We start from the raw sequence: 15,267 nt of genomic DNA on the forward strand, positions 1-15,267 counted from the left end.
ACTACCATGACGGATCCTCAAAAAGAAGGGTGGATTGCATTTAAAGAAGTCAAACAGAAATGTTTAGGAAATAACAAAGATCCTCACTACAAAAAGATCGTTGGAAGAATGCTGAAAGCATTTCAAGCTTTAGGTTGCCTGATGAGTTTGAAAGTGCATTTCCTCCAGTCCCACCATGACTACTTTCCTGAAAATTTGGAGCTGTGAGTGAGGAACAAGGTGAACGATTCCACCAAGACATTAAAAAGATGGAAAGGAGATACCAAGGAAAATGGAGCATTACAATGATGGCAGACTACTGTTGGATGCTTCAGAGAGACATCCCAGATGCTACACACAAGCGTAAATGCACCAAGAGGAGCCTCGCAGGGAAGAAGAATCGAGTTTAGTGTCTGTGGGTGAGCTTATTTCAGTTCAAAAAAGAATTTTCATGAAAATATTGTAATAAAACTTTAATTTTATAAGTCTATTTCCATTTATTTTGAGGTATTGCCTTATTTAACGTAGTTACCTAAATTGTCAGGAAACGTGATGTCCTGTGACAAAATGGAGGTATTATGGAGGATTTTATGCTTCTTTTCTGCCTTCTAGGAATGGTCTACGTTTTGCAGCCCATATCTGCAATCTGACCAATGACTGTCATTGATCAGGTGCTGAAAGTTCTTTTTTAGGAAGATATCTATTGCTGGCCCTTCTGTTTGCATACCACACTATTATATACATTATTTTCCCAGCTGGTGTTTTATAACTGTGTTAGAACTATAAACGACAGAAATCGTGCTCAGAATACCTTGTGAAGAACCACTAGATGGTCATGCTGAGAAAGATCAATCTATGCTAGTTGAAACATGGATGCTATGGTTTCACATAGAGTTTTGCCATATCAATATCTGGAAATGCACAAGAATGAACCAGCCTACAGAAAGTCTGTTTACTAAACATCTATATTGGAATAAATAGTACTGGTGAAAAAACTCAAAGGATGGAATGCTTAGCAGAATTAAGAAACCTCACAAAAATAGGTCTGCACATACCCTATATATCTGGCCGTACATTACTGGCAAAATACACTTTTAAAAGCAGTCATTCTAGTAGAGAGAGTTTATTCCAGACGGTTGAGCAGAAGATATGTGAAATGTGAAAATAAATTATTTTAAATGCCAATTCCCTTCTATTTATGTTTATCAGAGTATTTTATTCTTTAAATATTTTACAGAAGTAAAGTTTTCTGGTTTATTTTTATTTATTTATTTATTTATTTTAAAATAAATGTTTTTTTAATTTTAATTGAAACAAGTACAGCATCTTTCTTTACATCTGTAGAAAATGTATCAATCCATTACAGATCCTCCACGATCAACAAACATAACTCATATTACCTCAAGCATTATTATATATCCATTTTCATTTGACTGTAATTATTATTTAAAAATATTAATACAAGTAATAATCTTGAACAATACCTGCCCACACCGGTGGGAGAAAAAAACAAAACAAAAAGAAAAGGCAAAAGAAAAATAAAACAAAAAAGGACAAAAACTACAAAGGACAAGGCAGGAAAGGAAAACAAAACACAGGTATTCTGGTTTTCTGGTTTATTATGGACACTTGTGATCAATGAAGCATAGCAATTTGCTTGTGATGGCTATTGTATGTAATCAGACTCACTATAAAATAAATTTGTAAAAAAACTCACAGCAGTATTTTTGCCACCTGGGAACTGCCTTAAAAGGAAAAGAATTACAAATGTTATGTTTACAGTAACTGCCAAGGTTAATTTTTTTTCCTCTTTGGTGGTTGGATCATCATGTGACCAGCTTAGACACCTAGGCAGTGGCAGAGAAAAGGGAAAACATGTTTGAAGTCCTTAGGGTCATCTGCAGGTTGGCACTTAGGTTCTCAAAGAAGCCAGAGGAGGTGGAAAAAAGAAGGGGAAAGTTTGGCAGGAGATGCTACTGTATCATGGAGCAAGGAAGTAGAGCGGAGCCAGGAACCAAATGACCCATGGCAAAGAGAAGAGGAGACAAGAAGAAGCCTAAGTGTCATCCATCCTGTTGGCATATTCAGCAAAAGAAACTCTTGGGACATTTTTTTTACCAAGTATAATTTTACTGATAGATCCATACAGGCAGAGAAGAAGTGAACCTAGAGCTGAGATTTTCATGCAAAAACCAGCAAAGTTAATTTCACCTTTTCCCCATTTGGGCCACCCATTGTCCATTGTCCCCAATCCAACAGGTTATTTTTATTTTGAGAAGTCTGTGCCTTCAGAAGGTTCCATCACATTCCCTTGAAATATCAGGATCTTCTCAGGCCGCTGCTGGAGCCACCAGGACCGCTTGCTGCCACATTGGGGGTGGGTAGTGGGCCCAGCTGTTATTGCCCCCTACTCCAGTCCCAGTCATACTAAGCAGGGTGGGCACTGTTGGCTGCAGGAGAAGGGGTGATGACGTGGCTGCCCAGATCTCCAAGCCACTAAACTTCTCCCTCAGCTGTTCCATTGATGGGATTCAAGTGACGATTAGGAGCTTCCACTCAGTGGGCTTGTCCCCCTCAATTGGCTGTCTCATCCTCCAAGGTGACTTCCAAGGAGACCAAACACTCTTTGGCTTTTGCTGTCTTGCCCATGCTCATCACCCACCAGGTCTTGGAATCTGTTATGGGGCATCCCTCACCTGCTCTCTCATACTCATTGGCTGCTGCTCAAGTTTCTCAGCCTTCTGTTTGGGGCGTGTGGTAGCCAGTTGTGCCCCTACTCTGGTTTGCAGCATTGTGGAGCGTCTCAGGCCAGGAATTCTCCTGGCAACTTCTTCTCCTGATTCCTTATTGGCTGCTGACATCTTGGGGTTCTTGGCCTCCTGGTAGGGTCTACGTAGGCTACTATTGGACAGGTAGCTTAATGTCAACTGTCCCATTGGCATATGCATCAAAAGAAACTCCTGGGATATTTTTTTAGGTTTTCATGTGAAAATAGCATAATTAATTTTCTCTTTTCCCCATTTGGGCCACCCATTGTCCATTGTCCACTAATCCAACATATTCTTTTTATTTTGGGAAGGCTGTGCCTTCGGAAGGTTCCCACTGCACTCCCTTGAAGTAGCAGAATCTTCTCAGACTCGCAAATGGCTTACATAAATTCCTCATCTCCCTTCCAGCTCCCAATAGATTTCAACATTCTCTTCCCCTCTCCCTTCATTTCTGTTGTCAAGTTGCAAGTAGGGGTGCGTTATGAGTCAGCCTTGATACTGAGGCAGTTGGAGGCAAAAAAAGAAGTGAGATGACAGAATAGAAGACTGTGAACATAGCAGAGCAAACACTAGGCTGCTCAGGTGCTGGAAAAATGGGTAAGAAGGAGAGAGAATAGTAGATTTCCAGTTACAGCAGGTGGGCAAAGTTGCTAGGTTTTTAAAGTCTGTATATAAATAAGTGTGGGAGAAAGAAAGAAACTAGCTCTTAAGTATTTTGCATTATAAAGGAGCAGAGCTTTGAATCATTTAATTAAAATTGTGTGTACATATTTACACTTATACAACACATGTATAACCCATACACATATATGCAACACATGTATAATACACAGGGAGAGAGAGAAAGAAGGGGGAGAGGGGAGAGAGAAAAGCAATCAGTTATTAGACTTATTATATAGTGTGCACTAAGCTTGTATAACAACAACCATCATTGTAACTCACTTGTTAGCTGTGTATTTGACTTCATTCCCATCTGTGCTCAGCTTCCAACTGCACTATTACTATATACCAATATTGAAAACTAAATGTTAGGTTTCTCCTTTTAAAAATAAAACATTTTATATTGTCTTTCTTCCAACAAACCCTGAAATTATTTTTAAAATTTATGAAAATATGATATATTATTGTAGTTTAGACTACAAAAGAAAAAACATTGATATTAAAGCATAAAACCACAATGATCTTTGTTTGGTTTTGCTTTAGCATGTTGTGTGATCCCAGAAAATTGTGATTATTCAACAAACCATTCTTCAATCAGAATAGAGTTGGAGGTTTTCTAGTCCAATCCCCTACTCAAACAGGGGACCCTAAACCATTTCAGACAAATTACTCAGTCCAGTTTTCCAGTAGTGATGAAGCACTCACAACTTCTGAAGCAAGCTGTTTCACTGGTTAATTGTTCTCACTGTTAGGAAGTTACTCCTTAATTCCAGGTTGCTTCTCTCCTTGATTAGTTTCCATCCATTGTTTCTTGCCTGTCCTCTGATGCTTTGGAAAATAATTTAAAATCTAAAACCTTGTTATCATTGTATTATATTGCTTGTATTTGCATTATGCTGAATTCCAGTATGGGATGGTCATTCTCACCCAAGGTTCCTGCAGTTTCAACTCCCTCTATTGCTTCTTCTCTGTTCATGAGAATTAGGTTCAGTATGGCTGTACCTCAATTTCCCTCCTCTACCTTTTGGACAACAAAGTTGTCAGCTAGGTTGGTCAGGAGCCTATTCAATTTCTCACTTGGTGAAGAATTAGTCTTCCAGTTGATGTCAGGGTAATTGAAGTCTTCCATTACTATTGTAGTATGCTTCCTACATTTGTTAATTGGTTAGCAAAAAGTACACCTATTTTTTCTGCTTGGTTGAGTAGCCTGTAGTATACACCTATGGCAATATTATTCTTTTTTTCTTTTATATTGACCCATATGCATTCTAAGAGGCATTTCAGCTGCAACCAGATTTCATCAGGACCACGTGTTTTCCACTTGTGGAAAAGGTAGGGAGGTTCTTAGGACTCAACCAGACAAATGTCAATATCCAAAGATCTTGTATTTTGTTTTTGAAATAATCTAAGCTAGAAAGCATCAGTTTGTCTTTCAAAGTGGCATGCAACTTAAGTAAATAAACATCTCACATAATTTCTACTCTGCTGCAAAGACTTTAATAGTGGAGTGTAGCAACTTGATTTTTAGCTTCACTGCTACTCTTCTAAGCTTGGCTATGTCCCTACCTATAAAAGTGTTTTTCTGCCACATGAGTGGGTTTATTCTAAAATGTAGTTCTTTGTGTAGTTCTGGCTAATGTCTCCCCTTAAAGCCAATCATTAGCATTAATTATGGCTATCAGAATGCTACTCTCCTTCTTGCATCACTTTTGGATCCTCTTCCCCCTCTCTGATTAGATAAACATGTTCCTTTGAAGGCTGATCTCATCCATCTTCAGTGACCTTCCTATTACCTAGGAACTTTTTGATGATTTTTGGTCCATTTGGAATAAACAATTTTTAACAACAATAATTCATTTTCATTTGCCCATATAATCTTCATTTCTATTTCCATAATCCCAGATCATTGACCCATTTTAGTTTCCTCTCCCCTACAATATAAAAAACTCTGTACATGTTTGACGATCATAGCTATTTCACTCCCTGCTATTTTCCTATAGTGAGTTTATCATCCAAAGTACATCTTTTGTTTCTGACAGGAATAGTAGGAAGTGCCTACTTGCTCCCTTTTGTCAAAGCTGGAGACATTAACTTTTTTTAAATAAGGCATTTATTGAACATACTATAGGTTCAATAATTGTTGTAAAAAATTATTTGCAAGTGAAGTTTACTTAAAATAAAAATAAACATTTCACTCACATATGGCATGAATCTTGCAATTGTGTTTGAACTTTGGCACACAGACTGGAAATTTCCCTCTTCTAAGTGTTAAGTGCAAATGAAAAGTAATGAAGCAAAAACAGTTGTAGAGGAACGTACGTTTAATAATCTGGAAACGCAAACTTGAATCTTTGGAAAAAGAAACAAAAATAATTAAATTTAAAACTTAATTGGATCCTGCAGACCATTTCAATATATCTTTAACAGTTCTCAAAGAACTGGAAGAATCTATTTGCTGTTTTTAATAGGGTAGAAACTATATTTCTGTATTTCTTTTGTTTTTTAGATTTCTTTTTTTCAAAAATATTTAGATTCTGAAGAAACTCAAAACAACAATCTTCTGGTATTGAACATGACCCATTATTTGAATTAACTGTAACAAAATGTTCAACATTACTGAATGGTTCTACTTTGTTTGCATAATTAGCTCTATCTTGTTGCAGTACAGTATTGAAATGGGATATCCTGGCAAGGTTGGCCTTTGAAATTCTTCTAAGAGGAAATACATCCATAAAATAATCTCTCTTGCCTTGAGTTCAGCTGTGACTCAAGATGTGACATCATTTAGTCATGTTCTTTCCCTCCTAAAAAAATACTACAGCCCATCATTCTTTTCATTTAATGAGTATTGACAAATTTCTGAAGGATAAGAACTATGTTAGCTATTCTGTATATTAACATTCAAAATTGGGGTGGGTTTTGCAAAATGTATATGAGCAAGAATTGATAAATGATTTTGTTTATATACTATGTGTCATGGGCTGCTTCACTCAATAACCAAGAAAGAAACCACTCAACTCCATTTTGCAGAATTAAGAGTACTTTTACTGGTCATAAGATAGTAGCTAAGATAGTAGCTAAGCAAAGCAAGGTCTGAGGCAAAAGCGCGCGCAAGCATAGATATCAATATGTGACCCAACTCCCTCCCCCTGGTAACCCCAGCGCATAGTCCAATCAGCACACCCCACAGGTGTCACGTGGAAGACATCTTCAAAAAGCATCATCAGGCTGGTATGCCGGACAGTTGGCCATGGCGGCAAATCCTTTATCTGCAGCATGCGCAGTAGATGGTGAGAACACCTCCCATTTACAGTCACTCCTGTGCTGACACTTCCCCACCCACATACAATGCCCCCCTCCCAGTTTCTATGCCGAAAGCAAGCAGCAAAACAGAGGCTGACATCCGGCCCTCCGTCAGGAAAGGAAATCATCCCTGCAGAAAAAGAAACAAACAAACAGACAAACAACAGAAAACAGGAACAAGGAAAGGTGAAAATGTCCACACCAATCCAGGTCAAGGCTTGTCGGGGTAGGCAGAGTAAGTCCCTCACATGGGACTTATCGACCCATTCAGCATGAGAGGGGGGGAAATGCTTCCAGGAAACGAGATACTGAATCCGATTTCTATGTTTCCGAGAGTCCAAAATCTCCTTAACTTCAAAATGTTGCTCCCCCTCAATGAGAAGAGGGGCAGGTGGTGCAGGTATAGGAACTCGCAGAGAGGAAGTGTGTTCCGGTTTCAAAAGGTTGACATGAAACACTGGGTAAACACGGTTAAGGTATTTTGGCAGTTCCAGTCGCACCGATACAGGGTTAATAATCTTTACAATAGGAAATGGACCAACGTACTTAGGACCCAGTTTCTGGGTGGTTTGGAGAAATTTGGTAGACAAAAACACACAATCTCCAACCTTGTATTCTCTTTCCTTAGTTCTCTTCTTGTCAGCCTGTTTCTTGTGTGCTCGATGAACAGCATCCAATGCCTTGTATGCCAAAGGCCAGATTTTGCGGAGTTGGTCACTCCATTCTGAAAGGGACAGGACTTTCGGTTTTTCTTGTGGTACCTCCGGAATAGGTACAAAATCATGGCCAAACACTACTTTAAACGGTGTAAAACCTATACTGCTGTTGCACTGAGTTGTAGGCCACTTCAGCATGAGGTAAAAACTCAACCCAATTATCTTGCTGATAATTAATGAAACACCGGAGGTACTGTTCCAAAACAGAATTAGTCCTTTCACAAGCTCCGTTAGTCTGCGGATGGTGGGCGGAGCTTAGCCCCTGGGCGGAGCCAATCAACTTCAAAAACTCCTTCCAAAATAAGGAGGTGAATTGGACTCCCCTATCGGAGATAATGCGATCTGGTACACTATGCAGGCAATATACATGTGTAATAAGCAATTTAGCCAAAGATTTAGCCGATGGGATTTTGGAACACGGAATGAACTTGTTTGGAAAACAAGTCTGAAACGACCCAAATCACAGTATTTCCTTGACTTTCAGGTAATTCAACAATGAAATCCATAGATATTTCTTTCCATGATGCCTCCGGACGGGCCACACCCTGGAGCAGGCCCTGGGGTTTCCCTGGTGGGCGCTTCTCAGCAGCACATGTGGGGCAACTGGCCACATAAGACTCAATGTCCTTCTTCAATGACGGCCACCAAAATTGCCTTTTAATGTGATGCAGAGTTTTCACAAATCCAAAATGGCCTGCCATGGGCCCGTTGTAGGACCAAAGTTCTAATGGCAGCAGGAACATACAATTTAGCCCCTATCCAAGGTAGACCATCTTTCATGGTACACTCATTGGAATGGTGTTTAAACCAATCATCGGAAGCAAGGCCTTCCTTAAGTTTGGAGACGAGGTCCTTTGTGACCTCAAAATTAGAACTGCTCTGGCTTCTGGTAACCACTGGAGCAGCGAGATTCTTCGCTGGGATGACTGGGTGAACCACGCTAAGCTTTGAGCTGTTGTATTGAGGGAGTCTGGAAAGAGCATCTGCCATAAAGTTCTCTCTCCCCCCCCCAGGATATACTTTAAAGTGAAATCGAACCTGTTAAAGTGTTGTGCGCATCTCATCTGTTTTGGGGGATAATTTTTGGGGAGTTTTTAACGCCTCCAAGTTCTTATGATCAGTCCACACCTCAAAAGGGTGTTTAGCTCCCTCCAAGGTCATTAAAGCCCACCTGACTGCAAAAGCCTCCTTTTCCCATATAGCCCATCATCTCTCTGTCTCAGTTAATTTCCGAGAGGTGTAAGCGCAAGGTTTAGTTTTCCATCAGCATTTGCTTGTAGTAATACCGCCCCCACTGCAACGTCACTCGCATCCGCCTGGACCACAAATGGCGAATCCATGTCTGGGTGTTTCAAAACTGGTTCAGCTGCAAATAGTCATTTAAGTTTTTCAAATGTGGCTTGAGACTCCATAGTCCAATTTATGGGTTTTCCTGATCTAGGTTTGGCCTCCCCCTTTGATTTCAGGAGGTTCGTAATAGGGAGGGCAATGCTGGTGAATGAGGGAATAAATTGACGATACAAATTTGCAAATCCCAAAAAACTTTGCAACTGTTTGTGGGTGCGGGGGTGGTGGTGGTGCCCATTCACTGACAGCTTGGACCTTTGCTGGGTCCATCTCGATGCCATCATGGGAGATGCGATACCCAAGATAGTCAATTTTCTCCTGATGAAATTCACACTTAAGACAGTTCTGCTGCCCGGAGTTTTTTAAGCACTGAGAGGACTAGTTTCATGTGTTCTTTATGCGTTTCCGTGTAAATAAGGATGTCATCAAGATAGACCATCACGCCTTTGTAGAGATGGTCATGCAAAACGTCATTAATTAATTGCATGAAAACAGCTGGCGCCCCCTGTAGGCCAAATGGCAGTACCCGGAATTGAAAACAGCCAAGAGGGCAGTTGAACACAGTCTTCCACTCATCACCCTCCTTAATTCTGACCCTGTAATAGGCCTCTCGGAGGTCCAATTTTGTAAAAAATTTCCCCTTACCCAACTGGGCCAGCATGTCCTTCATCAACGGTAATGGGTAGAGGTTCTGTACACAGATTGCGTTAAGGTTCTTGTAATTAACATATAAGCAAAAGGAGCCACCTTTCTTTTCTCTGAACAAAACTGGAGCAGCAACTCGGGGTCTAGCAGGCTCAATGAATCCCCTCTGCAAATTTTTGTCAATAAACTTCCTTAACTCATCCATTTCACGGGGGGTCATTGAATAAATTTGAGGTTTTGGAAGTTTTACTCCGGGAAGAATATCAATGCTGCAATCAGTGGCATGATGTGAGGGTAATTTATCAGATGACTTCTCACTGAAAACATCTTTCAATATTCTTTTGGAATTTTCTCCTCCCCCTCAATTTTTTCTTGCCCCCTGGCTGCTAGGTTGGGGTCAGTGTTGCTCTGCTTGGGAGCCTCCCCCTCTCCTTTACTCCACTTGGGAGCCTCCCCCTCTCCTCCTGGGGGTATAGCAGATCGGATGCGTATCCACCCTTTCCTCCAATTGATGTGTGGATTCCATTTACGCAACCAGGGTAAGCCTAATATAAGAGGCCGATCCATTCCTGGGGCCACAATAATACTTATTGACTCTTGGTGAGTTCCCATCCACATGTCCATTGGCTCAGTCACAAAATGGGCCGGGCTCCCTCCAGCTATCAAGCCGTCCAACTGGCAAAAAGCAATTGGGACCTTCAAAGTCTTTAGTCTTAGGCCCAATTTTTCCACTACTTCGGGGCTAACGATGCAACGTGTGCAACCCGAATCTAAAAGAGCCAGCATATTTTCTTGCGCTCCAGTAGAGGGCACTTTAACTTTCACTGGGATAGTCATGGGCCCTGATCGGGAACTTACTAGACGATCGTCATCAGTTTCGGTTTCACTTTCCTTCGATGAAGAGGGTGATTCCTCTTCCCCTGGGGCAGGGTGGATTTGGGGACGAGCCTCCAATGCCTTCATGGCGATCTCCCTCCTCCTCTCAGGCAGTTTCTCTGGCCTCCTCTCCCCCCTAATATAGGGCCTTGGGCTCAGTTTGGGAATGAGAAATCTGGGTTTGCTTGCAGAGCCACTTTTCCTTTCATTTGGAGCTCCTTGGGGGTTTTGGGGTGGGGTAGCCTTCCCTCTCCCACTATCTTTGCTATAATTGCCATGGACTAAATCACTTCCCATCTCCACAGCCAGTTCATAGCAGAGCTGCAATTTAGGGGGGGTCCCCCTGTTTACACAGTTCTTGTTCCCCTGGGTAATTTTAGCTTTTGTTTGTAGCTCCGTGAACGGATCATCAACGTATTTATTCAAAGCAGCCATAACATTTTTATAGTCTCTCAGTGGGGGGGGGGGGGTCAGCATCATGCGGGGCCTCCATCCCAATGGCTGCCTTACTTCCCAAAGGCGTAGCTATTTTTCTTACCTTGGCTTCTTCAATGAAAAATACGTGTCAGAACTGTTGCATGTAATTCCCCAGCTGCCTGAGGGAGAACCATAAATCTTTTGATTTTCCCCCAGCTTCTCTCAGGCAGAGCAATCTGTTTACAAACCTCACCTCTGTTCCATGGAGGTCCATTTTTTTCCCAGGGTCATGACTGGAATGTTTCTTTTTCCAAGCCTCTGCAAATTGTTTCATGAGGCTCTCCTCATTCTCCCCCTGGTCGCTGCCTTGTTGGGACATGTTCCAGGGGTTGTGTAGGAATTGGGTGCACTCCCCTCGGAAGTTATCAGCTCCGGGATGAGTGCATGTCTGAGACCTTGCTTAATGTCATGGGCTGCTTCACTCAATAACCAAGAAAGAAACTACTCAACTCCATTTTGCAGAATTAAGAGTACTTTTACTGGTCATAAGTAGATAGTAGCTATGCAAAGCAAGGTCTGAGGCAAAAGTGCGCGCAAGCATAGATATCAATATGTGACCCAACCCCCACCCCCTGGTAACCTCAGCGCATAGTCCAATCAGCACACCCCACAGGTGTCACATGGGAGACATCTTCACAAAGCATCATCAGGCTGGTATGGCGGACAGTTGGCCATGGTGGCAAATGCTTTAACTGCAGCATGCGCAGTAGATGGTGAGAACACCTCCCATTTACAGTCACTCCTGTGCCGACACTTTCCCACCCACATACAATGCCCCCCCTCCCAGTTTCTATGGCAGCTGAAAGCAAGCAGCAAAACAGAGGCTGACACTATGAGGTTGGGCAAAGCAAGCAACCACAGATGTTGACTGATCAAGAGACTGTGATGTTGAAAACAATGGAGCATCTCTGACTGCTGGATTCATGACAATTTCTTCTCTGTTTTCTCTAGCTGTACAAAATGTCCTTCAAGACTTAACGAGAAAGATAATTCAATGAATTTTACACCTGTGTAGATAAAGCTAAGATGAAAAGAGAAGGCTTATGTTTGAAAGTATGCACCATCAAGAGAGGCAGCTAATTTTCAAAACAAGTCAGCTTCTGAATTGTTCCAGTTCTCAGTGGAGTATTGACCTACTTGAATAATCAGGCTAATTATGAAGGAGTATAATAATACAACACTATATTTTGGATGTATTGCATCTTCTTTAGCTGAAACTTGAATATTCTGATTCTATAACCGATTAGCATTAGTTTGTGTATAATTTTTCTATAAAATTAATCTGAGATTATATACCAAACACTGCTATTTTTCATTTTAGATTGCTAAAAGTCAATACTTACAAATTGCACTTAAAAAAAAAAACTTCAAATCTGTGCTGGTGAACAGCAGCTGAAAAAAACTTGCAATATAAGCGTAGATCTCAGTATGTCACTTTATACAGTTTTGGGCAGAAGATCATCTCTGGAAAGGAATTCAAGGAAGAAATTACAAAGCATGCCTGCAATTTTTGCTTTTGCAATAAAATCTCACTAACATAAATAAGAATCAGAATTGCATTTTTAACAAGTAACCTCCTAGAATTGTTCATAGATAATAAATATAATCCCTGAAATTGATCTAAATAATATTATATTAAAACTGGAAAATCCAGGCCTTTAGAAACACAATATTGGATTAACATTTCCTTGTTATACCAAAAATGTAAAATACCTTCACACTTTATTCCCAAATGAGAACAAGAAACTAATTACACTATAAAATAGAATGATGACAACTAGCCTGGTTTCATTGTCTGCTTGGATTAAGGCACACACATAATAACACAGCCATTAATTAATATGAGTTAATCAGTGGAGGGGGGAATGTTTTCGGCAGTTTATATTACTATTAGTTACTCATGGGAAAGATCTTTTAGATAAAGAATTTCTAATTCCATTTTGTTACCTTAACTGAAATATCTGTCCACCAACACATTCTAATGAATATTTCTTTTAATAAACGGAACTGAAATAATCTCACAGAGCTGTGTGAAACTATAAATTAATAAATGCCAATTAAATATTGTACTCAATTAAACCAATGGAATTAATTAATAGATCCAGCTTACTCTTGAGTATCATAGAGTTCCTAAGGCAATTCATACAATCCATAAAATAATGACTGCTGAACAAAATGGGTTGAAGTACTATAAAAGAAATGCAAACAACAGCAGCAGCAATAACAACAACAACAACAGACACTTTTGGAATTAGCAACAATATCCAGAAATTCCTGAAGACTTCCATGAAGCTATGGCAAACAAAGCTGATAGAGAAGAACTTGGTGAAGTTGAAATCAATCAAGGAATCTTCCAAGGTGACTCATTGTCACCTCTGTTATTTTTACTTTCAATGGTGTCACTAACAAGCACAAAACAAACTGTGGTTATGAATTGGCTAAAAAAAGGTTGGAAATTTCCCATTTGCTCTACATGGATGATTTAAAACTGTTTGGAAAAACATAAGCTATATTGATTGCACTTCTGAAAAGCACTGAGGAGACATTTAAATGCAATTTGGTCTTGACAAATGTTCAACAATTGCTGTTAAGGCAAGAAAAATGGTTGAAAATGATGATTCAAACTTGATAATGAAGAGCTAATGACAGGAGAAATACCAGAAGAGAAGTACAAGTACTCAGGAGTTTAGAAAGTTTCTGAACTGTTGCATAACCAAGTCAAGGAAGCTACTTCAACAAAATACATAAAGTGAGTCTGGAAATTTTTGAGATCAAAGCTGAGTGGAGGAAATATCATAAAGGCATTTAACAACTGGGTAGTACCTGTAATATGATATTGAGCTGAAATAATTGATTGGACTCAGCTCGAACATGATAACTTGGATCAAAAGACAAGAAAATTAATGACAATACACCATAGTCTGCACCTAAAAAGTGATGTTGATCGATTGTACTTGCCAAGATGTCAGGGTGGCAGAGATCTGTTACAAACTGTGGAAGAGGAAAAAATACGGCTTAAATGACTACATTAAAAAAGCAACAAAACCTCTGCTGAATGAGGTGAACAAGGGAAACCTCTTGAAAACAGTAAGATTGAAAGCAGAATATTCAAAGGAAACAATTAAGCATCAAGTTTCTAACTGGAAAAAGAAGCCTATGCACAGTCAATACCTGAAGGACATTGAAGGAAAGTTAGATACAAAGCTAAGATGGAGTTGGTTGAGAACAGGGGTGCTGAAGAAAGAAACTGAAGGCTTCATTTTGGCTGCCCAAGGACAAGCCTTGCAGATCAATTCCATGAAAGCAAAAATTAAATATGTCAGCAACGATAGCAAATGTTGCTTATGCAATGATAAAGATGATACAATAAATCACCTTATCAGTGGCTGCAGCAAAATCTCACAGACTGGTTATCTACAACGTCATGATTGAGTTGCCAAAATTATACATTAGAAGCTTTGCCAGACATTTGGGTTCAAATACAGCAAAAATTACTGGGAACACAAAATTGACAAAGTTCTTGAAAATGAGCAAAATGAGCAAGTCGGGATCCTGTGGGATCCACAACATACCTGATCTCACTATTGTAGAAAAGAAAAGAAAAGAAAAAAGTCTGGTTCATTGATATTGCAATACCAGGTGATACACAAATTGAAGAGTAACAGCTAGAAAAAATAATAAAATATCATGATTTGCAAATTGAAATTGAGTGACTATGGAGGGAGAAATCAATGGTTGTACCAATAGTAATAGGAGTCCTTGGAGCAATACTCAAAGGGCTAGCTAGATACATGGAAATGTTGAAATAATTAGACCTGAATATCCTGACTTTGCAGAGTACTGAAACTGGTGTGCGTGCACTGGAGTGCCAGAACCTGGAAGAAAGCAGCTGACTGGTGCACATGCACGTGATGGCCTGCTGCTGTTCCATGTTCCAGTGCATGCATGCATGCCAGACAGCTGCTCTCTTCTGGGTTTCATCATGTGCATGCCGGAACCCAGAAGACATCAGCTGGTTGGTGCGCATGCGTGCTGGACCGTCTGACACGCATGCACATGCCAGAACCTGGAAGAGCAGCTGGCGATGGCACGCATGCCCACAGAGAGGACTCTGCATACCACCTCTGGCATGCGGGCCATAGGTTCGCCATCACAAAGCTAGAGTGTAGCCTGACACGACTCCAGAGAAGGTCTTTCTTTGTCACCATTCCTGATCTGTGGGGCATCATCTCCTCAGAGATCAGATTGACTCCAGCTTACTGGCTTTTCACCAGTGGTAGGATTCAGTCAGTTCACATTGGTTTAGTAGAACCAATACCTAATTTTTTCAGAACATGTCTGGTTTTCGTTAAATTTCCTTCCATGTGGGGAAAAATAAAAACTCTCCCCAAAAGTCCAAGAGAGGAGTGATGGAAACCAAATGGAGTTATGACATTTTTGATCACATGACTCAGATGAAAACTGTCTTACTTACAGCAGGTGGTGGAGGCAGGGTG

General features: G+C 40.3%; 1 pseudogene; it reads right to left on the reverse strand.

The window, feature by feature from the left end:
• The window catches only part of LOC148043318 (uncharacterized), a 53,382-nt pseudogene extending 43,001 nt beyond the window's left edge, over window positions 1–10,381 (reverse strand).
• Window positions 10,382–15,267: the final 4,886 nt, after the last annotated feature.

The sequence above is a fragment of the Thamnophis sirtalis genome, unplaced genomic scaffold (genome assembly GCF_051295495.1).
Source record: "Thamnophis sirtalis isolate CommonGarterSnake01/CBP01778 unplaced genomic scaffold, rThaSir2_p1.2 scaffold_12, whole genome shotgun sequence".
Lineage (NCBI taxonomy): Eukaryota > Metazoa > Chordata > Lepidosauria > Squamata > Natricidae > Thamnophis > Thamnophis sirtalis.